This window comes from Podarcis liolepis, assembly GCF_965112155.1.
Source record: "Podarcis liolepis genome assembly, chromosome: 4".
NCBI lineage: Eukaryota > Metazoa > Chordata > Lepidosauria > Squamata > Lacertidae > Podarcis > Podarcis liolepis.
Window position 1 is genome coordinate 62,696,169 of NC_139558.1, and position 27,878 is coordinate 62,724,046.

The following is a 27,878-nucleotide window of genomic DNA, read 5'->3' on the forward strand; positions in this document are numbered from 1 at the left end:
TCAGAAAGGTCTTCCAGTGGTCCATGCACTGATCAAACTGATGCCTACCTGCTCCGTTTAAACAATACTGCAACATCAGGTATTCCCAGAGCATTTGCTGAGCCCATCCTAACCCTTGAAATCTACAAATAGTCGCAAAAGTCTCGTTTCAGTAAAATAAATAGAATTTCTGTAGGGGCCAACATTCTTTTCTGAAGGAACTCAGATAACCCTAAAATGTCTAATATCTTCATTAGTAACTGAGAGGAAGAAATCACCTTATAGCATACAGATATTATAACTCTTCGTGTGTGAGGATACATAGTGAAGTTTCAAAAGGCACATAAATAAACATTACTTTAAAAGTTGTAATTTTTTTTATTTAATCTGAGAGCACTTTTCATTTCAATGTAAACTGAATAATAAATGTAATTCTGAAAACTTTGGTCACCATTTATGTCTGGAAATTAATCAAATTAAAATCGATTTTGGACCTACATGATGCCTTTACACAGTTTAATCATTGGTTAATTTGATACCCCATTTAATTTGATCAAGACCTGAGGAATCAAATCTGTTATATTAAAACAGCAAAACTTTCACCCATTATTTTGATTAACTTTTATCACCTTAGGCAGGTAATATTGGATAATTCAATCACTGGTTATAGAAATTTGCCATTTTAATTAATTACGAAGATGAAAATTTTGAATTATGTGAGAAAGAGAAAGCCCAAGACAGAAAATCCATTTGATAATAGGAGCATGATTGCAGTTTAATATATTCCAAAGACAATGCTTGTAATAATGTTGGCGGACTTCATTTTTCTAATACAATGGACAAGTCTTTTAAAATATCATACCTTTTTATTCTGCAAACTTGGCTGTTAAAACTGTTGCCCCTGCACAGGAGACTGGAAAAACAATGTTACATTATTGTGTAGTTGGTTTTATTCATTTTTCCTGAATTCTCTTGTATCTTTATTATTTTCCTTCCTTCTTTCCATGTTCAAAGTAGATCCACTGAAATAAATCCATTTATTTCAATGGGTCTACTCTGAGTATGACATCACCCTATAATAATCCTGCCCTTCACCGTACTGATTCCCATGGCAGGTTACAATCAAATGCAGCCTGTTCAACCCTGAATAAACATCGGAACATAAAACGAGCCTGCTGGATCACAATGACCCACTAGTCCAGCATCCTGCTCTCTCGGTGCCCAACCAGATGGATGCCTTTGGGAAGCCTGAAAGCTGGACAGGAGCACAACAGCACTCTGCCTGTCATTCCCAGTAACTGGTATTCGTTTTTTCCTTACATGATTTTTTAAATTAAATGTGTGTGGTTCTTTTATACAGCAACTGGTATTCAGAGGCATGATATGTCTGACAATGGAGGCAGAACATAGTCCTTGTGACTAGTAGCTGTTGGTAGCCTTCTCCTCCATGAATTTGTCTTACCATCTTCTAAAGCCATCACAGTTTGCACCTAATACTGCCTTCTATGGGAGTGAGTTCTATAGTTTGTGTGCTGTGTGAATAAATATTTCCTCTTATCTGTCCTGAATCTTCCAACCATCAGCTTTGCTGGATATCCTTGAGTTCTCGTGTGGGGGGGTTTCTCTAGCAACTTTCTCCGTATTAAGCATGTACGAACATAGAAAGCTGCCTTGTATTGAGTCAGACCATTGGCTCATCTCTGTCTGCACTGATTGGCAGTGGCTGCTTGGGATTCCAGAAAGGGAGTCTTTCCCATCCCTAACCAGAGATGCCAAGGATTGGCACCTTCTGTGTGCAAAGGAGATGCTATACCACAGAGCCACAGCCCTCTGCTATCCTGGTTGTGGAGTTCGAAAAGAGAACAGGTTGCTTTCAAAGAAGTGTGAAAGGTTCCCTCTCTATGCTACAGGTAAACCCTGACAACTGGCTGAGCACCGCTGAGCACCAGTGTGCCTGTGGCTAAAGAGTGGGCAAGTTTGGAACAAATAGGAATGATTTTATTTCTTTTCGGCCATCGATGACTGTCGTTTTCCAACACCCAACTTCTAAATGCCTCACACCGTATTGCATGAATTGTACTTCAAGGTCTACCTGCAGAAACTTGTTATGGCAGACTGAACTAGACATTGTGACTTATGCGCATGCAAGTATCTTAACATTTGTCTTACCAACTCAGTGCCTACGGACCAAGTTCATGTATCTCATATAAAGAAATGGTTGTTATAAGAACTTGTGTCTGATTTTCCTGCTTTCCTCCTCCCTTTGTATCCCCCGTTCCTTTTGTGTAGTGCAAGGACTGTCTTCTCTTAGAAGCCCTTCTAGGAACATTTTTGGCTGAAAGGCATAGTATACTATAAATAACAAATAAAAATTGAATAATTACTGTATGATTAAATAGCTAGCATTGTCGTCTTTTTTCTTTCTTTTTTACTGACCTTTACTGGCACTTAGAGTGATGCACCAAACACTTCAGCTGTGAAACGGCATTCATTTCAAGAGCATATCCTTTCAAAATGAATGTTGGATGTGCAGCTGTAGCACTTAATGGATTGTCCCCTAAGCCTCAGCCTTAAATGCACTTACATGTATATAAGTTCCAGTGAACTCAGATAAACAGTCCTGAAATCAATGGGACTTACAAGAAAGTTATTGTCTTTCGAAATAGAGCTTTAAGATCCCTGTTTGTGCAGTGTCTCATTGATCCTAATGAGTCAGGAAGACTGTGCCTTCAGTATACACCAAAATATTTTCAGGACTGTTATTGCTAACATTTGGATTTGGATTTTTTTTTTTAAGGACAATTAAAATTGGTTGCCTGGAAACTATTTTAAGATTTTTCCTTTGAAGCTGTTTTTATGAGCTAAAATGCCACCTAGGTGTAATTTACACCTTCTAAAATATATCTTTATTGCTTTCAAATCTCATTATTCTCAGCACACTATCACTATATTAAGCATAATTACCTTCCAGTCATTTGGATTTCGTGGCAAATGTTTGTTAAAAAAACCCCTTAATATTCATGCAACATGCTACCTCCCCCTCTAATATCATCATATTTCTGGAAAGAAATTGTAATCCTCTTTCCTGGTTCAGGTTAATTCCAATAAAATATTAAATCCATTTTCTAATCTAAATGAGTTCATTAGGAGAGGCCTGGTATGGAGAATACCATACTCTCTATAGAGTTCAGCTTCATTACGTTTCAGCACTGTGCATCTCCAGAGCTGTTGTACTACATTTATGAGGATTTATCTGTACTGTTCCAAAAACATTCATCCTAATTCTGCTCCTTCTGTGTATGCTAATCATGAATATGTTAAGTGGAAACACTAAGCTTGCAGCCAGCCTCATCCCCAGATGGGTTCAAGGTATGATTACAGAAGCAAAATTGCCATAAGCACTCTTAAAGCAGTGCCAGTGAAGAGGAAATGAAGGTTTGAAGCAACACTAAAACAAATCTTCACAAAACAGCACAGGTAGAGAGGAATGGCATGTGATGCTTGAGGGCCTGGAGTCTTCAGTCTGCTTGAAAACAGTTATCGTTGACTAAGGACCAAAAGCACACACCACCACAGCAGCAGCAACGCATACATCAACAACGGGGACAAATAAATCAGAAACTTATCAAAGCCTAGGGTGCTTTCAGCTGACATTCACTGAAAGCACATCCAGAATCTGGCACCAGCTGACTTGGGTTGCTGTCGCCCAGCAGAGACCATTTAGGGGTAGTAAATGAAATTAATTTTAATAAGCATTGGGGCATATCCTTAAGCCCCTTTTGGGCACCTAAAATCATATGAGTAAATCACTTGGAGAATGGGACTGGAAGAATCCTGAGTGGTCTTCACCTCATATTTCAACTGGTGTCAAAGCAGCATGCTCAAGCTCTCTTGGCAGCCCTGATGACGGCCTCCCCCATGTGTATATACTGTAAGCTGAGGGTAAATTTTAAACCCAGGGTGGATAACCTATGGCCCTCTGGTTGTTGTTGGATTCAAGCTCCCATCAGCCCAACCAGCATGTTCAGTGGTCAGGGATGACAGGAGTTGTAGTCTGACAACATCAGAAGAACCAGAGGATAGCCACTTTGAGCATTACTATATCAGTATGTGCTGTGTTAATGTCAGTGCACTCCCTTTTGTGGAGTAAATAATATTTTAATATAATATTATACTTCAAGCAACTTACAATAAGATTCTTAGATGTTTAGCCAGAAATTAGCCTTACTGAGTTCACCGTGATTTCCTACTAAGTATGATTAGGAATGAAGTCAAAGAATCATTACAATTAGCCATACTCAGGTAGCCATTGCTTACAGTAATTGTGCATAGGGTACAAAGGGCTGTAAGATCTTCCACCCCCAATTATACTGTGTAGCTCCTGAATTTGAGATAAGTAAGTAGCTAAGCTATGTAAATGCTGCAGTACTGCTACTCTGTCAAAATGAATGAAGTCTGAGATGACATGTATGTTCTTCATCAAATCCCATTCATCTCAAGGGAGATTAATCAAAAGACCTACAGAGTAAACCAGTTCCATAGAGAGTAATTCATTGTGTAGGGTGGGGTGAAGTAAAAACTAGCCACTGGTTGTCACTGTTGCTTCACAAAATATAGCCATTTAGGTCCCTAGCTAACAGGACCAGTGGTCAGGGATGATGGGAATTGTAGTCCCAAAACAGTTGGAGGGCCAAGTTTGGCCATCACTGCTTTAAAACAGTATACGCTCATAAAAAGTATCATAGTGAGACAAATGTATCAAGAACCGAAGATTAAAACTATCCAATCAATTCATCCCATTAGGTAGAATTCCACCTGCACAACCAGACTTCCTCTCCTTCCCTGTGTCCTGATTGCCTCCTGTGTGCCCCTCAAATAATAATTTATTATTTATACCCCGTCCATCTGCCTGGGTTTCCCCAGCCACTCTGGGTGGCTTCCAACAAAATATTAAAATACAGTGGTCTCTTAAACATTAAAAGCTTCCCTAAACAGGGCTGCCTTCAGATGTCTTCTAAAAGTCTGGTAGTTGTTCTTCTCTTTGACATCTGGTGGGAAGGCGTTCCGCAGGGCGGGTGCCACTACTTAGAAGGCCCTCTGCCTGGTTCCCTGTAACTTGGCTTCTTGCAGTGAGGGAACTGCCAGAAGGCCCTCGGCGCTGGACCTCAGTGTCCAGGCAGAACGATGGGGGTGGAGACATTCCTTCAGGTATACTGGACCCAGGCCATTTAGGGCTTTAAAGGTCAGTACCAACACTTTGAATTGTGCTCGGAAACGTACTGGGAGCTAATGTAGATCTTTCAAGACGGGTGTTATATGGTCTTGGCGGCCACTCCTAGTCACCAGTCTAGCTGCTGCATTCTGGATTAGTTGTAGTTTCTGGGTGACCTTCAAAGGTAGCCCCACATAGAGTGCATTGCAGTAATCGAAGTGAGAGATAACTAGAGCACGCACCACTCTGGTGAGACAGTCCACTGGCAGGTAGGGTCTCAGCCTGTATACCAAGTGTTCCGCATGTCCCTTGGAGCAGATTTGGGGTGGAAGGCATGTGAGGAGAGGAACTCCTTGCACTAACAAGGTTACTTTGTTAGATGAAACCCTATGTGAGAGTTGTGTTCCTGTTGTAGTTGAGATATTCTGCTGCTGTTGCAAGTTAAGGAATAAAAACTGATTAATTGACTGGTGTCCCATGTGCTTTTGACTTATTAACTTCCATTAGCACCAGCCAATGTGACCAGTGGTGAGGGCTGATGGAGATGAAGTTCAGCAACATCTGGGTACCACCTCTGCTCAATAAACCAGGAGCAGCACACCTAGCTGGAGCAAAAGGCTCTCAGAAGCTGAATGAATGGAAAGGGTGAGGTGGTGGCAAAGTCATCCTTTTAGTTAATTCTGTGCAAAAGGATATTGTAGTTTAAATGAAAGTATTACTGTAGAACAAATGCCAGTGATTAATTCATGAATAGGCAACACATCGAGTCTGTTTAATTGTGATCCCTAATCCCAGCCAGTGCTGGGACCTTGTTCACTTATTGCTACATAGCTTTTATTGTAGACTGGGTTCTCTCCTGACTCCATCTTTCTGGTTATTTATTTATTTATTTATTTGCTAAAAAGTCTAGACCACCAGCATGAAGAAGAAAATATATCATGGTGGTAACCAGTATCAAAACAACAATAAAACTGTTTTCTTAAAATAAATTCAGAATACATCACAAATCAGTAGATTGTGTACGCCAAACATTTTTTTCCTGTTCTGATGTAGAGTTTATTTTTCAAGCAGTTTATTCCTTTGTACTATGCTCATTTTTCAAAAGCAATTTAATCAGTAAAACGGGAAATTTGCTCTTGCATTGTATCTCTATGAGCCCAGAGGATCATTTGATTGACACTATTATTTCTGTTTCTATTGAAAAGTGCCAATTAGCCAGATTCCTCAGTGAGAAATTCTCATTCTGAAAACACTGCAGCCTCCTTTCAATAAGCCTACAGGTCACAGAGGTAAGAAATGAATTTATAACATAAAAAACTCAACCAAAATAAATACAACAGGTCTAACAAGATGTTTGGATCCTGAAAATGCCGAGGGACCAGAAGAAAACAAGCATCCCTTTCCATCAAACAGAGTTCTGCCCTAGGACAAAATGTCAGCAGTAGTTTATGGTAGGGATGTAGCTCCCTCCAGAACCCAGACTAAGTAGAAGGGATGGGAGTTGTTGCTTATTAGGAAGCTGTCTAATACATTCTGCAGAAAATGTTCATGCTCATAGGAGACAACAACTCATTATTAGAACTGTCATGAAAATCACCCCAAATAATTTTGCAACTCAGGCTCAAATTTTGATGTGGTGTTTTATCACTTACACAAAGTTTTCATGGAACTGGAAAGTTAGAAGGCAAGAAAATGATTCTGTGGTGCTACACGATCTACATTATTTTGGAACATAATGGAAATAAAACAGTTACACACACAACTGTATCTTCATTCATTTATAGGGAAAGATACAGTAGAAGCTCTACTTACGACCGCCTCTTCTTGGGCCCGATCCAAGTTGCAACCTCGGCAAACCCGGAAGTAAATATTGGGTTTGCCATGATTCACGCAGAAGCAGCTTCTGCTGTTTGTGCATGTGCAGAAGTGGCTGCCGCTGTCTGCACATGCACAGAAGCGGGCTGCCGCCAAATGCACCTGCGCACAACGGCACTTCTACCAGCAACCCAGATCGACTTATGGACGGACCTCCAGAACTGATTATGTCCGTAAGTAGAGGTTCCACTGTACTGGTGTGGGAAGGCACACATGTATCCATGCATAAAGACACAGGGGCAGGTATGCAGCACAATGAGTTATCTCATAGAACTGTTCCCATTCTAGCTGCAATGCAGATAAGCAAGCATTTATTAAAGGGCAGTTGTTGTGTTCTTAGTTCCATCCTGTGTTGACCAAGCCCTACTACTAGATTGCAACCTCAAATCCTACCATTGCCCGTCTGCTAATATATTACAAACAGGGGAACCAGTCATGCTGCCCTAAATCCGTCTCTGGCTATCTTATTCTTCCATCTGGTCACTTATCCATCCTGCAGCTCAGAAGGAGAGAGTAATTAAGTAACAACGCCAGCAAGTACCTGCTCCTACATGTTTGCTCACCAGCTGACAGCAGTGGTTATAATGAGAATGGGGACTATGAAAGGATGAGATCTACCTTGAGGGTGTTGGGCTTGAAAGCTTCTGTGGAGTCAGCATCCAGCGGACAGGTATAAAAATGATACTATTATAACCAGAATGCTATGGTGTGGTTACTAAGCTTTATACAGATAATCACTAACAAAATTTCCTTGAAGTCTATTAGCTGCTGGACAGAGGCATGTGCAGCAACCATAATATTTGCCTAGCATCTTTATCTATAGCATTTGAAAGCAACCAATCTGTTTTAGATAAGCTCAGTTCTGTCCCATTTAATACATTTATTTGGGTATGAATCTGATCTGCTTTGTCCCCTTTGACTATAATGGGGAATCTAAAAACACACATAGCTCCCCCCCCCCGCTTTCTACATAAACAGATGACTCTTGTAGTCAAAGGGGTGGGATGTAATTCACATCTTCTGTTTGCCCTGCCTGCTTCCTGCATGACCTGGACTGGACTGATGGCTGCTAACCAACAGTCTCCCCCAGGTTATCTCCCATATGGAGTAAACCTGTTTGTACATGTTTGTAATTTTAAGCCTAAAGCCTGCCTTCAGGAATCACACTGTGCTCTGCCTGAGTGTGAGTAAAACTACTTTTTGTTACTTATGAATAAGACTGTGATGTCTTTATTCTTTTAGGAGGGATTCAAAGGGGTCTTACCAGGAGTATTAGAACATATCTCAATCTGGGCAAGTCAGATCGAATTGTTTATTGTCTTAAGAAACCCACACAAGTTTGCAAACAGCTTTCTGCCATGTAAGAAGAGGAATGCACTCTGCTAAGTAAAGAAACTTGCTAGTGCAAGTTAGGAAGGATATTAATAATCAATATATCCTCTCCTGCCAACCTCAACATTCCCACAAAAGGATACCCTCTCTTCCAAAGTGGATTAAGCTTGCCAGTGTTTTTGTGCAAATTTCTTTGAAAGTTTTAACTTTTTTATTTTCTGCCACAATTGGATACAAATTGTGGGCATGGCTGCCTCATCAAGCTAGCTAAAGTTTATATAAGTGAAGTTTTCCTACAAGGGCAGGCTTTACCTCTTGGGGTGGAAAAGAAAACTCACATTCTCTAGTTTTTTTGTGGGCAATCAATCTAAAAACTGGAGACATGAGAGAGGTTTCCCTGGCTAAGAAACTTGCCAAAGTTCAGGCAAACAAGTTCAGAGGCTACCATGCATGGTAAGTTTACCTTCAGTTTAAAAACTAGAGAAGTCACCATTGTGGGGGTTTTTCAAGGCCTCTCCCCCTTCTTGGACATATTCTCCATGAAAAAGAAAGAGAGAGCGCTATGATTTTTAATTGTTTGTCAGGAAAAAGAAAAATTCCAATAGTCTAACTCTGCTGCTTACACCCTCAGGGGAGAATGGCACAATATGTGAAGAACAACTCTGTTTATTCCTCAAATCACTGTGATTGGAGTACTCTGGAGAAAGAATTAACTATGATTGAAAGTTAGATATGTCCATCAAACCTCCACCTCTTTGCTTCTTACTTCTCTCCTTTATGCCCCCTCGCCTTGTGAGATCTGTACATTTCTCCAGTTGGGAAGTTGTGAAAAACAAAAACAAGAACTAGCAACATAATATATAATAAAGATCAATAAATCTGATACCTTTTTCAGGACTAAAGTATTCTTCACTTGGCATTTGAAGGACAATAATGTCGTTTGTCTAGGGAGGGTGTTCCATAATGGTGGTGTCACAGGCAGGTAAGATCATTGTAGCTACCTAACTTCTCAAAGTGGGGACACCTCATGTTTGTATTGAAGAAGACAGCCCTTCAGATAAGTTGGCTGCATGTCCTGTATGGTTCAAGATCATCACTATGAATTGTGCCCAGAAAGGAATTAGAGGTCAACAAAGATCTTACACGCATACAAAACCCGGGAAAATTTTAAAAGCATTTAGTAACTGGGACGCTGTTTTCTGAATCAGCTGAAATTCTGAACCCTTTTCATAGCCATATCTACACATGCATTGAATTATTCTATCCTGTACATTACAAAGGCATAGGAAAAAATGTGGGTGTACTGATCCATCCACAGCAGGTACCCACAAAAGTAAGTAAGTTGGTGGTGTCAGCACCACATAAAGCCCCAAATAGTCCTCTGAGCTGTGACAGTGTCAAGGCCATTTTGTCCATGAAAGGTCACAGCAGGCGCACCAACCAAGTTGGTGAAAGGTGCTCTAAGCATCCATCATTAAAGGTATTGCACACACTATGCTATGTCACTCTTCTCCCACAATAATTCAGATGACCTTTTCATTTTAGAGACAGACTTGGTATTTATTTCTTTATGTGCCAATTTCTTTCTTGCTTCAAAAAACAAAATGGGCAAAGATGGACAAGCAGCCAAATATCCTAGGGTGTGCAAAACCTTGAGGAGGAGGAAAGCAACTTTGAAAAAAATCTTTTAGCAAAACAGGCAGTCAACCCCCTGCTGTGCTGCTTATCTACATCAAATCAAACCAACCCAAATTGTCAACGTCCTGATTATGAAATTGTTTCCACTCTGGAAACAGTTTGCCGTAGTCGAGAATGGTTCACTCAAAATTGGGGTTATGTTTCATTTGAGTCTACAGAATGGTATCTGGAGAGCCCAGTCAGCAGAAGCTGAGCTGCAGGATGTGCATGAAAGTACCATTGCAGGTTAACAGGATAGACAGCGGAAATTGAACTAGTGCACACTGGAGCCCATGCTTCATCATTCAGGCAATGATTTGCTAAATAGGACTAGTCATTCTTGCTATCAATTAAAGGAGAAACTAATTTACAGTAGTTAAGAATGAAATCCCAAAGGATTCTTGATAGGGCTGGGGCTTGATTAGCTATAAAACAAAGATTCATTTGATAGGGATGCAGTGCATTATAGTTTTTTGAACATTGTTAAAGATCTTTCCCCCATCAACTCCACTGGGGTTGTCGAGGAAAGGCTTCAAATCTGTGGAAAGAGGCCCAAGACACAGCACACATTAATTGGCAAAGACCCAGGGCTAGTAGTCATTTTAATTGAGTGTTCAACCATAGTCCAGTGTGTATTTTAATATATATTCTCTTTGTGAGTAAATGCTAAAAAGTCATTTATGTCTATATTTTAATTCTTAAAGGCAGTTATTCTCTCTCTCTCTCTCTCTCTCTCTGTGTGTGTGTGTGTGTGTGTGTGTGTCCCCAAAACCTGTTTCTCGTTTCATTGTTCACAAAACAGGCGAGGTACGACTTCAAATATCCTGCTGCCTCTATCTGCCTCGGTAGAGTGTCACCTACCACCAGCACATGTCTCTTCTTCCGGGAAGCAGTAGGAATCATTCTGTACACTGTACCTTCCATAGCCTCCTTGATGTACTCTGAGTTCTGTAACTGCTGCCCTTGCTCCTCTGGCCCATAATCAGTGTCTGTGTGTCATGTTCATCCAGGGGTTCATCTCCTGCAATGGAAGAGCTTCCTCCTCCCTAGGGGCAGCCCAGCTGTGTCACTGTTCCAGGACAGTCCACTCTGCTTAGTCAAGAAATCCCTCATCTTGCTCAATAGCTTGAAGTGTGAATAGGTGGGCCTCAAGTCACTGTACCTTCTTTTCCAGCAAGGCAACCAGCTCACACTTGCTGCAAGTCTAGTTTTGCACATTCTCAGGCAGGAAGACAAACATGGACTAAGTGTTGAAATAAGCAGCTCCCTCACTGTTTATGTCTCTTGGCCCTATGTACACTGTGAAACAGCACTCCAAGCTTCCCCCTCAAAATGTCCTCACAAACCCCCATTTACAAATGCTGGTCACAAGCTCCCAGAGGTTGCAGTCAGCTAAACAGCACCGCTGATATAGCTGCTTATGAAGACTGGTGTTGGGACTGATGGCAGCTTCAAATGGTACACCCACCACAGATGATTTTCTTCCTTAATGTTATAGTTTTTATAACTCAGTGGTCACACTCAGTGGTCCTTGTCTAAGCAACTAAGAGAGATTGCTAGAGGATGGAAATGGGTGAATGTAGCATAGCAATTTAAATCCCTCGTTCCCTGAGCATTTGGAATCACAGCATAAGGCCTGGGCTCTGATTCTGAAATCTTTCTTTGACTTTCAGTAATTCAATGAGTAAAATTCAGAAAGCTTACTCTGCAGCCCATGCAGCTTAATAATAATTGTGAGGAACTAGGGCCAAGGTGAACTAAAATGGAGATATTGCTGGTTTCAATTCACATGCTTCTTTTCTTGAAAAGAAAAAAGAAAAACCCAGAAAGCAACCTTTGTGGGAAGCATCAGGAAACTTGCACAGCTCTGATAAGAAAAGACATATCATAAATATTCATTAAAAATTACCTTTTCTGGATCATGAATTTTTCAAACAGGCACTGATTTGACCTCTGCAGAGAAGAAAATCCAGACTATAAGGTCCAGTTTCAGCTTTTTGAGACATGCAAATGCTCCCCAAATCATGTTATTCTAGTTAAACATCTATTCAAATATTGTGTGGAAACTATTCACTTCAGTTCCGAGATCCAGATTTAGCATTCATTTTAATACAAGCTGTAATTTTACATTCTCAAAGCATTGCCTACTGTGGTTTGTGAACTGCCATTAATAACCATGGTTTGCATACTAAATAGTTTCGTAAACTACTATGCTTGGCCTTCTAAATGTCTTTGTTACTCTAGCCATTTTACTATATCAGTAATGTATTTATTTTCATTTTGTAATTATTTCAACTGTAGGGGTCTGGATTTTGAAAGCTATGGGATTACTTATCTGATTTTTTTGAACATATACCCTTCATTTATGGCATTTCGTCAGAAATTAGAAGAAAGCTTACTTTATTGAACCAAACATTTAAAGAAAAACTTGAGTACTCCTTCCAGCCCTTTCATATAGGTAAATGAGCAGCTAATAAAAAAAAAGATTAATGGTTTATATATTAAGTCTCTATTTGACTCATACAAAATTGATAAAATATGCAGTTTGGGGTTTAAAGTCACTGGTACAGCTGTTATTTCAGAAATTCACATTATTAGCTCTTCCCCAAATTTGTACATGACAACAGGTACCTCTTTTGTTTCATCCCCTCCACATAGGGGAACAGACTCTAATTATATGTGCAAAATGAACTGGCGTCAAGAACTGTCAATAGACTATTTTTAAGAAGTTTTATTGGATATTGCATGTATATAAAAGGGGCAGTAAACCATAGTTTTTCCTCACTGCAGATTATCCAATACACTTCCAAGATCCATCTCTCAAAGAAGAGAAGGGAGAAAACTGAAGGTGTAACAGCTAAGAGCATATGAGACAATTCTTCTGCACGTTCAAGATCTAACCAAAGGCCAAAAGAACTCATATTCCTAGTGGCTGCCTCCCTTATCTTAGACATACTTAGAAAGCTCCATCTGGGTGATAAGGTCTACTTCCAGTGAGAAATCATCTTCAGTTAATGTGTCCCAGCCTGTTTCATTAGCCATTAACTCTGACCATAGCTCAGCTGGGTCTTCTGGAATGGAGCCTGAGGAGAGCAACACTAATTTTTCAGAATGGAGAGCTGCTGGCAAAATGAGATTCTCTTTTTCTGGAGCTTCTGAGTAAATGGGGAGATCTTAGTCCAGCTTTGAGGGCAAATACTTCCCCATTAGCATATTTTCTCCAAATCCCCAATCTAGTCCTCTGAAGACAGGGAGTCAGATCCCAGGGACATGATGTTAACTGGCATCCAATAACGTTCTAATATCTCCAGCCCACAACAAATAAAGGTTTCATGTCAACATTATTCTCTCAATTCGTCTTTTTATGATGGACGATACATGTTATATAGGAAATGGAATTCTACATTTTGTAATGAAACAGGTTCACCAGCAATTCTGGGGCTGGGTTGTAGTCAAACTCTTACTCCCTGCTGTTTTTTGCCCAAGGCATGGAAGATACATGGCTGTAGTAAAAGGGTATTTTTGCTCATTCAAGGTGAGCAAAATTCCACCAGGAATTCTAACTTGACCAGGTCCTCCCCTCCTGTTGCTGCGCCCATCCCAAGCTGTCACAGGGGCTCCCATACTTCATTTTCAGGTGTTCACAACACATATACTAAAGAGCAGGCAGGTTGCTGGGAAAACTCCATTGTATGAGCCTGATAGCTTCTGCACTTTGCTGGCTCGAACAGAGTGTCAACAGCCTGTTCCTTTAGCTTTCTTTGGTTTTCTTTGAAAACTCATTCTTGAAATGCTTGCAATATCTACTCACCTTGCAGTGTTTTGCTTAAGACAACTCTGTACAGGAGATATGAAAAGCTGAGAATATCACTTTGAAAACGACTGTCCAGTTTGATTCCTGCTGGTAGCCTTTGTAAATGGATTTTGAAATGTGAAGCGACTGTGACTAACAGGGAAAAAATGGGATCCGGAATCTCTAGATTTTTGTTATGTATAACACTCTGTTGACCACAGTGGTTTTCAAACCTTGATAATTCACTTAAGCACCTCCATGATTTGTTGGTCAAGATAAACATAAAACCCTTCTAGTGTGGAAATGTAAAAAAGAAATCTTAGCATGATTTAAACCCAGGCAGTGAGACATCTTTAGCATCAGGAATTGCATTAGAAAGCAGCTATCTTAGTTCATGAAGTGTACCCTTCCTAGGTTGTCAGGGGCTTAGGGCTGCTGCAGTCTGCAATGAATGAAGGGCAATAATAGCTACATTTAATCAAACACTAAAGCCAAATGATAAATATTAAATGCGTCCTTTAAAAATGTTAATCTTCCTTTTAGGCTTTGTTTTTACATGACATTTTAAATTACCTTCTGACAGATAAATTCTATATGCCTCAGACACTAAAGTAAGCCCATTTGTTTGGTTGGGAAGGCAGAAATCTGACAGTGACTTTTATTATGTTTTACATTTTAATGCACACATCCAGCACAGAGCTGAAGCAAGCTGCTTTCTGGAGATTTGAGATGTGGCATATAGTGTGCCCTTACCCCCAAAAGCAAGGTATATGCACACATACAAGCCATTCTTTATGAACAACATGATTGCTATTTGCCTATTTCAAATAGAATCCAAACGTGCCAAGCACAGCAAGAATATTGAGAGCAAAGAATGCTTAATATTCTAGCCCAGCTCACTAAAAGAAGAAGAAGGGGGGAAATTGAAGCATTGAAGTGACAGAGCAGTGTTCTGTAGAGCAACATGATGTGTCTGCTTTAAATGGAGAATAATGGATTTAAGTTTAGTGCAGAACTAAAGGGCTCAATTACTATTCATGAATTCTGAAATGTTCTACTTCAGAAACTCTTTTTGCATGAAATGTTCATCAGAATCAATGTGTGAAACTACAAGAAAGTAAACCTTTTCCACCCTTCGCACAATGCAGTTCTTAACTAGACCGGTACATTTACAAAAGAGCATTTCATTGGAATTCCTGAGTCGGTAAAACTAGCTACCTAAAATAAATACAGCGGATTGCAATGGCGGTTGTAGGTGAAGAACCCCTGCTAGCTCCATTTGGAACATGTGCGTTTCCTGTGCTAAATGGACTACCATTTGTCTTGAGGCTTCCGTACTTTGGAGGAGTCGTTGCCATGGGGACAGGAGGTAATCTTTTTGTTAGTGGAGACATTAATTTGTCACTCTTTAAAGGCAGCAGTAATGATTTTACTATTGAAGGAGCCCCAGAGATATTTTGTTTCATGTTCCGGGAACATTATTCACCATGAAACCAACACTGACACTCATCTTCCTACCCTTCAGCATTTCATTTGGACTACACAGTATAATCCTGTAGCTCTGAAGTCCCAGAAAATGCTATCAGGATTTTGCATGACTGAGGCTGCAATCCTAAGCACACTGACTTGGATGTAGGTTCCACTGAAATCAATTGGACTTTGTCAGCTCAATGTGCTTAGGACTGAGGTGCTGGGTCTGAGAGCATTACAGATAAAGCACAGCAGGTTTAAAGAACTCTGTAAGTGCAAGTTGAAAATACTGTGCACTTGCATTTTAGAAGTAGTAAGATGTGTGATGCACACACACACAAATCTGCACACATATATTCTTCAAATATCAAGTACGGCATATGCTTCTTGATAGAAGAGATGGACCAAACTTTGCCAAACTGGTCCTTCCAGATGTTTTGTACTAGCAAGTCCCACCAGCCCCTGATAGTATAAAATGTAGTCTTATTTATTATTTTTTGAGAGTCTTTATATATATATCCCACCCTTTAGTTGAAAAATCTAGGGTGGTTCACAACCCTATAGATACAATCTCCATAAAATCAATACATTAAAAACAATGAATACATCTACTTTCACAGTCGATCCAGTAGCACCTCAGAGACGAAACTAAGTTTGTTCTTGGTATAAGTTTTTGTGTGCATGCACACTTCTTCAGATACACTGAAACAGAAGTCATCAGACCCTTATATAACTTCTGTTTCAGTGTATCTGAAGAAGTGTGCGTGCACACGGAAGCTTATATCGAGAACAAACTTAGTTGTTCTCTAAGGTAAAAGCCTCAGTGCCTAGGACTTGCCAATCGAAAGGTCGGCAGTTCGAATCCCCGCGGCAGGGTGCGCTCCCGTTGGTCGGTCCCAGCGCTTGCCAACCTAGCAGTTCGAAAGCACCCCTGGGTGCAAGTAGATAAATAGGGACCGCTTACTGGCGGGAAGGTAAACGGCGTTTCCGTGTGTTGTGCTGGCTCACCAGATGCAGCTTGTCACACTGGCCACGTGACCCGGAAGTGTCTCCGGACAGCGCTGGCCCCCGGCCTCTTAAGTGAGATGGGCGCACAACCCTAGAGTCGGACACGACTGACTCGTACGGGCAGGGGTACCTTTACCTTTACCTTTAAGGTGCTACTGGACATTTTTTAAAAATGTTTTTATATATTTTGAATGTGCCAGACCAACACGGCTACCTGCCTGAATCTACTTCCACAGTAAGCCAGAGAATAAATACTACAAGGCTGGTATTATTACCAACAAATGCTTGGGCAAACAAAGTCTTTAGCTAGTACCAAAAACACAACGCCATAAATTCCTGCTATTGAGCCTTGCTGTCATTTTAAGTATGCCACTATGTCCAGTTTGCCCAGGAAGGAATGCAGTGTGCCTAAGTATATAATGCAAAAAAGCGTTAGCATGTAATTGATCACCTCCAACCACATTCATTCATAATAAGGAAACCTCTTGCTTGTTATACACGTCAACATGAGAATTCCAGAAAATGCAGACCTCTTCTGCCCCAGCTGACCTACTCAGACCACCCAAGAAACATCCTAATTTGGCTGGCTTAGAGCCCAGACAGAGCAAATACCATGCCTGAGGTGCTGCTACCACTCAGACAAATTAGCATTACATAAAAATTAGGACTCTCCACTGGATATATGCACAAAAGATCCTCTCTTGCTCACCACATACCTTTGAACTTATTACCTTAGGCAGAAAACTGAATCCTCAATGGATTGAGCACTTCAATTCCCAAATATTATAGACCGTTCCACCTTATTTGTTCTAGAAAAACTGTCACTCAGGTTACCAAGTGCTATCATCTTCAAAATGTCATTCTTTTCAGGGGATCTTTCCTAGCCTAAATTGACCCATTGCAGCCTGCAAGTTTGGGGCAGAATCTAGTGGATAACTACAAAGGGAATGTGACCTTGTTGCTTCTCCAGGATATCTCAGAGGCTTTTCTAACCATTGATCACAGTATCCTGTGGGGCACCATTTTATGGTGGTTTAGCTCCTGTTCAGGGTTGGTTTCAGAGGAGAGAACTAGGTAGCTTTGCCTCAGTCCTCTAGCAATGGAACTGTAGAGTACGACAGAGTATGATGTGTCCCCAATTTTATTCCATATCTGTATGAATTTTATTCATATCTATGTGAAGGTGCTGAGAGAAGGCATTAGGAAATTTGGGGCAAGGTGTCACCAGCATAATACTGCATGAACTTTACTCACACTCACACCCACTTATGTTTACTTGGAAACGCAGGGAGCAATTCTCCATACTGTTAAGTAAATCATCCCACCAGCACAAGAATTTCTATGGAATTATCCTCCCCTTCCCTGCTGCACTGATCGGGGGAGGGGGTGTCCACTGACCCCCATGAGCCAATTTGGGGGATGTGGGACATGCAAGGGGTATAGAAGCAACAAAAAGACCTGTTGTGTTAGCAGAAGAGCTTGTGCTGGCTTCCATTAGCAGGACTCAATGGTTGAATCCAGCCCACAATCATGCCATTTCTCAATATAATATTCCAGTTCTCTAAACTCTACAACTTTCTTTTTTCTTTTTTTCTAGTGCATAACTATTAAGTATTCAAGACTTGGAGAGAAGCAAGTAACTCTACTTTCAAACCATAAACTTATACTTTCACATGAATTGAGAAACAGATGCAGAGCCATGCACTGTTATATATGGACATACGAAGTTGTCTTATACTGAGTCAGGGCATTGCTGCATCTAACCCACACTTATCTCCTCTGACTGGCAGAAGGTCTCCAGAGTCTCTGGCAGAGGTTATTTCCATTACCTGCTAGCTGAGCACTTCACTGAAGATGCCGGGGACTGAACTTGGAAACTTCTACATGCAAAGCACTTGATCTTTATATTGAGCTTTGGCCTTTCCTCTGCTGCTGAAACATCAGAAAATGGAGCAGTACAGCTCAACAACCTGAGACACCTTTTGCTACGTTCTCAGGAAATAAAGCAGAACAGATGAGAGAGGAATTACATTTCTTCCTAGCACAATCAAGTCGTCAGGTATGATCTTTCCTTAACTTTGTTGTGGTACCTGCCAGGAGTAGACAAGGAACCGCTGGCTTAAAAAAATAATTAATGTGCTTAATGATATCTATAATTAATAAATATATTTGCATAATGTTCAAATGAGACTTTCTGGATTGGTGGACTGGGTTGTAGTGATGCTGTTTATTTTGGATGTTAGACTTCCGTGTTTAATAGATTAAGCATGTGAACTTGTGTCCCTTTTTCGATATTGCAAATTTAAGCTTGTACTTAGAGTGGTAAATCAGAAATTTTAATGAATCAACAGTGGCCAAGCTGCCCCCCCTTTTTGGTGGGGGGGCAGGTAATAGAGAAATTTGTGAAGGTGATTTCTAAAGCCTCAGAAAACAAAGTTCTTTTGTTTGCATAGCCAATCCCTCAAAACAGCATATGCATAATTTTATCATCAGTGTGTGCCATCTGGAGTGTATTGAATGAACTACAATTTCAAAATGAGGTGAATGGTATCATTTAATTTCATGCCTTTGGAGCAAGAAACAGATATTACTCAAACAGATATTAGGTTTATTTGAAGTGAGGACAATCATTAAAAGATTCATTGTGAAAAATACAGCCATTATTGCTTTACCAGAAAGGAGAAAGATTGCAAAGAGTCCACCGTTATATAATTAAAATAGATATTATATTTAAGTAAACACTCCTCTAAATAGATCTTTAAATAGATAAATAATAAAATAACAAGGAATGTTTTGGGAAAGATTGCACTGGTTTTAATAAAGGGTATTGTTGACAAGGGACCACTTTGCTGTTTTTCACAGAGCTTTTATTTCATAGGGGGAGACAGTAACAAAGAGATGCAGTTAAGACTCCAGTCAAGAGCTCACAAAGTGGGAAATAGCATTATGAGCACCTGGGAATTGTACTGCTGCCAGAACATAGAATTTGTGGTTCACTTCAACTCGAGCGTTGACCAGTGGTGACCAATAAAAGAATCTGTAAGGAAACGTAAATATTGCAGTTCAGTCCTCCAAGCTGCAGAGATGTCATAAATTTCTACTAGACTTCCTGCAGTAGACTTCCAGGAAGAATGCAGGGGGAACATACCAGTATTAAACTGGCCTTTGAAACAGAGAATAATGCAAATGCATTGTCAAAGAAGTAAGAGGCTTCCACAATAGCTTTTCACTCCTTTATATAACTCTCTCCTAAAAATTTTTTTTAAGGAAGTTATAAAAACTGCTTTATCAAAGAGCTATCTAAGCAGGGTACATAATAAAATTGTAGATCAAACACAGCTAAAATCCACAAAACTATTAAAAACAACATATATAAAATACTGATCATTAAAACACAAATAATGATCATTAAAACACATATAAAACCAGTAAAATCTTTGCAAGGATATAGGTAACTATATGTGGGCAGACTGGCTGAAATAAAAACAAAGTTTTCAGCAGGAATCATAAATATAGTGAGGGCACCTGTCTAATGTCATTATTCAGGGAGTCTGAACCCCAGGTGCTGGCACACAAATATACTGACTCCTCGCAAACACAGAACTTACATTGTGTATCACTTGGAAAAGTGCAAGTTCCATAGTATCTGCCAAATACGCACGGATGAGGTACATATATTTCAGCAGACTTGCAGCATATCTATCTTTTTATACAGATTTAGACAACCCACAAAAGAAACCATACTATAAGAAAGGAGTCTCTATACAAAGCATGGAACAGTGTGATGTTACCACGTGGCAAGTTTTTAGTGTGTAGAAGAACTTAGCACAGAATTTCCTGTGGGATTTTCCTCCACACTATTACTGCTTCCTTCCTTCTCTAGAGATTTGTGACAGTGTGGAGATTGCTGTGCATACCCACCCACACCTGGTCAGCAACAGGACACACTTTGCTATAAAGAGACAACTAATTCATGATAACCCTAGAAAAATATAGTGCAACTGTGGTGCACTATTTCATGATGACAATCCCACAGGGACATTTAGGGATAGGCGAATTGTCAATTTTCGTTTCCCTCAGTTTCTCATTTTTCGAATCCTAAATCCAGTCCTCAGTTTGTAACTGTCTTTTTCCCAGAAAAAGTTTTCACGAAAATCCATCGCCATCTTAGTGTAAATTTCCCCTAATATATACATTTTTGCAAAGCAATTTTCACTTATATAATTCATTGCACATATGTATGCAAGTTTATGCACACTTTATCTGGGTATACACATTTTTTTTTAACCCATTACTTGGTAGGAGAACTGCAGTGCAAAATTCATGGGAATGCGAACTTGAAGGGTATGCTTGTATATTGTTTTGGAAATCATGAATCAGCTATGGTCACCTTTAAGTGCAAACTGAATCCAATTTCTGCCCCGTCCCTAGTGGCATGTTACAGCAATTAGTGTCTCTTATTGTGGCAACTGGATTAATTTGTAAGCGCTTACCATGACTTCTAATACCAAAGTTCATTATTAGCTTGGAAGACTTTCCCAACAAGGAAAGGCTAAAGGATTTGAGGTAGGGATACTGTGGTAATCTGACAAATTCAATTTATACAAATTTATACAAATTCAGTATTACATTTCCACTGGTATAGACAATTATAATCATTCATTGCTGAGTCTATCCTATTTACTTTCTATCGGCAAAAAATATCTGCCACTGAATGACCAAATTTTTGTGCAACCTGATAAGAAGCAAAAACAGTGGCTGAGTGTACGAAAAATTCTGGCACAAACTAGATTCTTATTTATTAAGAATGTTCCCACTTCCCTATACAGCAAAGATCAATGAAATGCACTGACGAGTTTTCAGGAATTAATGTTGTTGATGATGATGATGATGTATCAGTCACTTTATACAATAAAAATGGTAAAATACAACACATAAAAGGAATTTTAAACCAGAAAAATTAGAACAATTAACAAACAATCAAAAATACAAAAAAAAGCTCATCCAGCAATATATTAATCAGGACAAGTTCTACCTCCCTACTAAAAGATAAGCACCACCATAGGATACAACATTAAGTAACCAAAGGCCTGCGAAACAAAAAGGTCTTAGTGTAGCATCAAAAGATTGATAAGGTTGGTGCCACCTGCATCTCCCTAAGACGGCATTCCACAGATGGGAGGACACCACTGAAAAGGCCCGTTCTCCTTCATGTTGGTGCACAGAGAAGGGCCTCTGATGAAGACCACAGAGATATCTGAGATGGTGTGGTGAAAAACTAGAAAACTGCAGGAATAAAGAGACAGGTTTTGCTTGGCCTAAATTGGAGATTTAGTGAGGGCTTTGGGGGGGGGCTAAGATTAAAGGGACACATGATAGAAGTTTATAAAATTATGAATGATGTAGAGAGATCGTGCAACATTTTCCTTTGATTTATAATACTGGAACTTACGGTTACTTTCTGCAACTTGGTGCCCTCCAGATTTTTTGGACTCCAGTTTTCATGATCCGTGATGTGGCGATCATACAGGGTCCCCGGACGTTTCACCGTCTATTGATCCCTGTGCCACCACTTTATTTCTCACTGCCACCACCCAGGCCCTACCTGGTACAATACTGAGTCCAGTCAGGGTTAAATTGGAACATAATCTTCTGTTTATTTATTGCAGTTTAACAATCGTGTGGTTTCCTAAACTGTATTGGTCAATTACATTCATGGGGTGCCTATCCAGACCTATAACTTCCGCTACCTGCTCTCACTCACTAAACCACCTCTCAGATATGTATTTGTCTTCCTAGCCCCTAACTGTTCCTGACTCAGCTTATTTCGCTACACTAACTCAACCTGCTCACAGACTCTATCCCAATTCACTCCCACTCCAACCACCCACCCAACTCCCACCCAACTCCCAATGAACTCCTCCCTTCGCCCCTCCCAGAGCTGGTTTTATACTCCCTCTGACTCCACCCCCTGGGTTCTGATTGGGTAACCTGTTTAACTATTTCACCTCCAGCACTCCCCTATGTTAACGTCACACATGACCACTGGAACTCAATCCAAAACAACTCCAGGGCACCTGTTTGTAGAATGCTGACTAGGGCTGCAATCCTAAGCCCACTTCTGTACTAACATTGTTAGGATTGCAGCCTTAGAGCCACCCAAATTATTTGATTGCCTGTAGATTCAAGACAATGAAAATAAAGTTTTCTCTCATGCAATGTTTAATTAAAATATGGAAATCACAACCGCAAGACATGCTGATGATCAATAGCACTTTTTAAAAGAGGTAAACAATTTAACAGAGGAGAAAGCCAACCAACAGCTATTAGCCAATGAAAACTAAATGAAACTGCCACAATCAGAAATTGATACGGGTAGCTAAAGGGCAAAGCAAGGGAAGGCTAAGGGTGTCCTGGAGGCATCTGGCTGGCCATTCTTAAAAAGCAGAATGATGAAACTAAATTGACTTGGGGTGCTCAGGCATAACTGTTTATATTCTAATTTATGCCAAATGTAATGTCTATAATCATGTCCAAGTTGGATATAATTATTTTATACCAAGGTTTTGTCAAAGCTTCTGCAAAGGATCGTTAAAAGAAGAGTCAGCAACATAAAGCATTATCTTTTTCGCATTCTTACTGAAATATTCTGACAAATTATTATTCCCATATGCCAAGCAACATATATAATACTTAAAATATGAAGGAAAACATCATTATTTTTGAAGACACAAGCTGTTTCTGTTAATGCGCTTCTCAGCACAATTGGTAGTCTATAGGAACAATAAAAATAAGTCCTTGGTATCTTATAAAAATAATAATAATAAATAAATAGCACCTCATTTTCTGACAGCTTCTTTGTCCTTGAGAATCTGACTTTAGATAATAGTCTGTGCTATGAAAAATACAAAGATGTAACATATGTAGATTAGTTAAGTTGTTGTTGTTTAAGAAAAACCTCACTCTGTCAGCTTGTCTTTGCTATTGAGTATAGATTTCTGTAATTGTATATCTGTTATACTCAGAAGTTCCAGCTTATGCAGCTTGTCAACTGAGTCATGAAGAATATGTCAGTGTACTACTCACATTGGTTACATTCAAGCTCTAGGTTTCAAGGGCAGCAACCTTCTCAGAACCAGGTATGGAGGAGCAACAAGAGAAGACTGTTGTCTCATGAGCATCTGGTTTCCCATGACTTTCGTGGGAAGCAGGATAGGAGCACCCACTCCTAGGAGCTGAAACCCCTTGGGGCCCCCAATATTTGTTAGTGGGGAGGCTATCAACCTTGATGTTTGTCTGGACATCATGCATGATGTCACGATGCCATGTGTGATGTCACAATGTTGTGTATGACGCCTAGATGCAGCGCTGTCACACAGGATACCTGGATGCGGCACTGTAGCGCAAGCCAGCAACACTGTGGCTTGTTCTCCTCCGCCTTCTCCTGCTGTGGAGAGGAAGCAGCCCCTGGCCCATGGCAGCAGCAGGAGGCAGAGGAACTGCCAGCCATGGAAGCTGAACTGCCACGCAACACCCAGACATTGTGTGCAACAGCACGTCTGGGCATCGCGTCCAACATCCAGGTGTCACGCACGATGTGACATCATGCACAATGCCTGGATGTAATGCTGTGACATCACACACAATCTTAGCCCCCTCAATTGCTTTCCTGAGTTGGCAGACCTGTAGCAGGACCTTTGATCTGATGTAGCAGGCTGTGATCCAGCAATTGGCTCTCATTTCAGTTCTGGTCTATGAATAGAATTGTTGTGCTGGGGCTCCTCTGTATCCTCTGTGGTGAGGACTGCAGGGCCTGCTCCCTTCCAAGGCCTTTTCCAACTGGCCTAGGGGGCGGGGTCCAGGTCCTAACATTCCCAGCTACGAAAGGACTCCTGTGGCAGTGCCTAGAGAATGGGGCTGGACTCATTTGGAACAAACTCTTGGGGAAGTGTGGGGTTGTTCTGCTATTGCTTCCCTGTTTCAAGTGTCTAATGTGTTTTAAAATGTCCTTAAGGAGTTGGTGGCATTTTAAGCTTTTCCTTCTCCCCCCTTTTTGATTTGTTGGGGGGGAGGGGGGATGGATATCTGGTTGGTGATTAATTTTAGTATAACTGTTCTGTTTTTGTTTTTTGTTATTTTATTGGTTATTGTATAGTTTGCATTTTGTTTTTAAGGGGCGGGATCAGGGCTGCCTGGGAGTGGGCCCCAGCCAACAGAATGGCTGGGACAAGTTCCACAGGGGGGGGGATGCACTGGGACATCCGATCTCAGTGATCATGGGCAGGAGGAGGAGTTACGCTAAGACCAGACCATGTCATCACTGAGGAGGCAGGCTTAGTCATTGTTTGAAGACTATCCCTGCCTCCGGGTCTGGTCTTGACTGGATGGATACTGGAATCAACAAGGGAAACCCACATGACCTGAAGGTATTGCTGTGCAATGCCAGGTCAATGATGAATAAAACCACTGCCATCCATGGCTTGATCGTGGATGGAGCATTTGACCTGGCATGTGTAACAGAGACTTGGTTGGATGAAGCAGATGGACCTGTCTTAGCTGCTGCTTGTCCACCAGGTTTCTCTTACGCACAGCAACCCAGGTCATGTGGGAGGGGAGGGGGGTTGCAGTGATTTTTAGGAAGTCACTAGCTTGCATCAGGCATCCTACTGGGAAGACCCAGTTCTCTGAGTGCATGTTCTGGAAGTTGGACAATAGGGGCGGTACAGGATTCCTTTTGGTGTACTGACCTCCCCGCTGCACCAAGGATTCCCTGCCTGAGCTGCTTCAGGTCATGGCGGATGTTCTCCTGGAAACACCTAGTTTGGTTGTCCTAGGGGATTTTAACATCCACGCTAACATGACCTTACAAGGGGCCGCTCGGGACTTCGTGGAAAGCATGGCCTCTATGGAGCTGTCCCTGAATAAGTTTGGCCCAACTCATAGTCACAGACATGCCTTAGACCTGGTGTTCACCTCTAATGATGTGGGTGATCTGACACTAAGTAAAAGCGAAACGAAAGAAGTGCCATGGTCAGATCACTTCCTGGTGCAACAGGACTTCTCCATGACCCTTCCCCTCTGCAGGGAGGTGGGACCAATTCAGATGGTTCGCCCCCACCACTTAATGGATCCAAATGGTTTCCAGAGAGTGGTAGGGGATGCTTTATCCCATGTTGATGGCCTTTCAGCTGATTCCCTGGTGGCTCGCTGGAAGGCGGAGTTAACCAGGGCTTTCGACTGCCTGGCTCCGAAGCGCCCTCTCCGATTGCATGGAGCCCAGACATCCCCGTGGTTTTCTTCGGAGGTGAGGGTGAGGAAACAATCGCTGAGATGGCTAGAGTGCCAGTGGCAGAAAACTCATTCTGAATCAGACTGGACACGGGTTAGAGCTCAACGTCGAGCCTACAAAGTGGCGATAGAGATGGCAAAAAAGACTTTCTTCACCGCTTCTATTGCATCTGCAGAAAATAGTAGCAGGAGATTCTTTCAGGTGGTTTGCTGTTTAACAGAACCACCTTTACCATCGGGGCCTTGTAAAGACCCCAAGATCTCCTGCAACTAGTTCGCCGCCTCCATTGCATCTGCAGAAAACAGCAGCAGGAGACTTTTTCAGGTGGTTCGCAATCTCTCAGAACCACCTGTACTACCGGGGCTTGGTAGGGACCCCAAGATCTCCTGCAATGCTTTTGCAAAGTTTTTTGCAGATAAAGTCGTTCATATTCGGAAGGAGGCAGACACCATCGTGGGAGGAGGGACAGGGCGGGAGAGTGCTAGAGCCCTGTCTGGTCGAGTTGCATGGAATCAATTTCAATCCATTACTCCCGAGGATGTGGACAGGCTGCTTGGACAAGTGAAACCGACCACCTGCCTCCTTGATCCTTGCCCATCCTGGCTGATAAAAGCGAGCTGGGAAGGGCTGGGTGATGGGCTCTGTGGGGTGGTGAATGCTTCCCTCTGTGAGGGAGCCTTCTCAGACCCACTGAAAGAGGCGGTCATTGAACTGCATTTTTTTAAAAAATAATCTTTAGACCCGGCCAGTATGGCCAACTATTGCCCAGTCTCAAATCTTCCATTCTTGGGCAAGGTGATTGAGCGGGTGGTTTCTGAACAACTCCAGGCACGCCTGGAGGATGCGGACCATTTGGATCCCTTCCAATCGGGATTCAGGCCTCATCATGAGACTGAAACTGCCTTGGACGCGCTGGTTGATGATCTCCGGCAGGCTAGGGACAAAGGTGAGAGTTGTTTCCTAGTTCTGCTGGATTGCTCAGTGCCTTTTGATACCATCAACCATAACATCCATCTGGACCGTCTAGAGCAGCTGGGAGCTGGGGGCACTGTTATGCAGTGGTTCTGCTCCTTCCTCCTGGGCCATGTCCAGAAAGTGGTGGTCGGGGATGAGTGTTCAGACCCCTGGGCCCTCTCCCCCATGCTTTTTAACATCTACATGAAGCCGCTTGGAGAGATCATCAGGGGGTTTAAGCTGGGTGTCCATCAATATGTGGATGATACCCACAATTCAAAGCGTTGGGGTTGACCTTTAAAGCCCTAAATGGCCTCGGCTCAGTATACCTGAAGGAGCATCTCCACCCCCATCGTTCAGCCCGGACACTGAGGTCCAGTGCCAAGGGCCATCTGGTAGTTCCCTCACTGTGAGAAGCAAAGCTACAGGGAATCAGGCAGAGGGCCTTCTCGGTAGTGGCGCCCACCCTGTGGAACACCCTCCCATCAGATGTCCAAGAGATAAACAACTATATGGCATTTAGAAGACATCTGAAGGCAGCCCTGTTTAGGGAAGTTTTTAATGTGTGACATTTTAATGTATTTTTAATCTTTATTGGAAGCCACCCAGAATGGTTGGGGAAACCCAGCCAGATGGGCGGGATACAAATAAATTATTATTATTATTATTATTATTATTATTATTATTATTATTATTCTGATTAACAAAGTAGCAAATTCCAAGGGATTCCAAGCAAATTCCAATTTCTGATGTGTTATACGCCTATCAACAGGCTTCTAAATTTTCCCACCAAGTCATGTATTGTTTTCAGATAATGCAATGAACTAGTGGATGTATTAATTTATATACTGTCACAAAAACATGGTTCTGTGAAAAGAGCTATGCATTAAACCAAAAGGCTTCCCTGCATTACAGCTTCCAGAGCTCAAACTTGCATGCTGTTCCTTTGTAAAGTTTCTACTAAGCCACAACACTTTAATATATTGTTAAATAAGTATTTTTATGGGGGGGGCAGTAGGCTATTATTATTACTATCATTGTCATCATTTTGTATAGAAGCTAAAACAAAACAAAACAAGATATAACTGAGTAACAACAAACACCAAAAGAGAAAGAAAAAGATTTCCAGGACTAGAATGGGATTTCTACATTTTTAAGCATTTTTAAGCATTTTATTAGATACCTCAAAATGATTATAACACGATTCACACACAGACATACACTAATATAGAATTATTGGGTATATAATTGTTTTGTGTACCAGCAATCGCTGACAAAAGCAGAAGGGA

At 41.2% G+C, this 27,878-nt stretch overlaps 1 protein-coding gene and 1 long non-coding RNA gene across 5 annotated transcripts in view; both read right to left on the reverse strand.

Moving 5' to 3' along the window:
- Positions 1-27,878, reverse strand: part of LOC310704781 (uncharacterized protein) — a 240,754-nt gene that overhangs the window by 178,116 nt on the left and 34,760 nt on the right. The gene's annotated exons all lie outside the window — the stretch shown is intronic.
- Positions 19,192-23,642, reverse strand: LOC310704799. Of its 3 annotated transcripts, XR_014525016.1 has the most exons (4): positions 23,433-23,642; positions 23,185-23,241; positions 21,493-21,632; positions 19,192-19,383 (listed from the first exon to the last, which is right to left on the reverse strand). It is a non-coding gene; the product is annotated as an uncharacterized lncRNA (long non-coding RNA). The 3 variants fall into 3 exon arrangements; XR_014525015.1 differs by lacking the exon at positions 21,493-21,632; XR_014525017.1 differs by lacking the exon at positions 19,192-19,383 and having other exon boundaries at positions 20,581-21,632.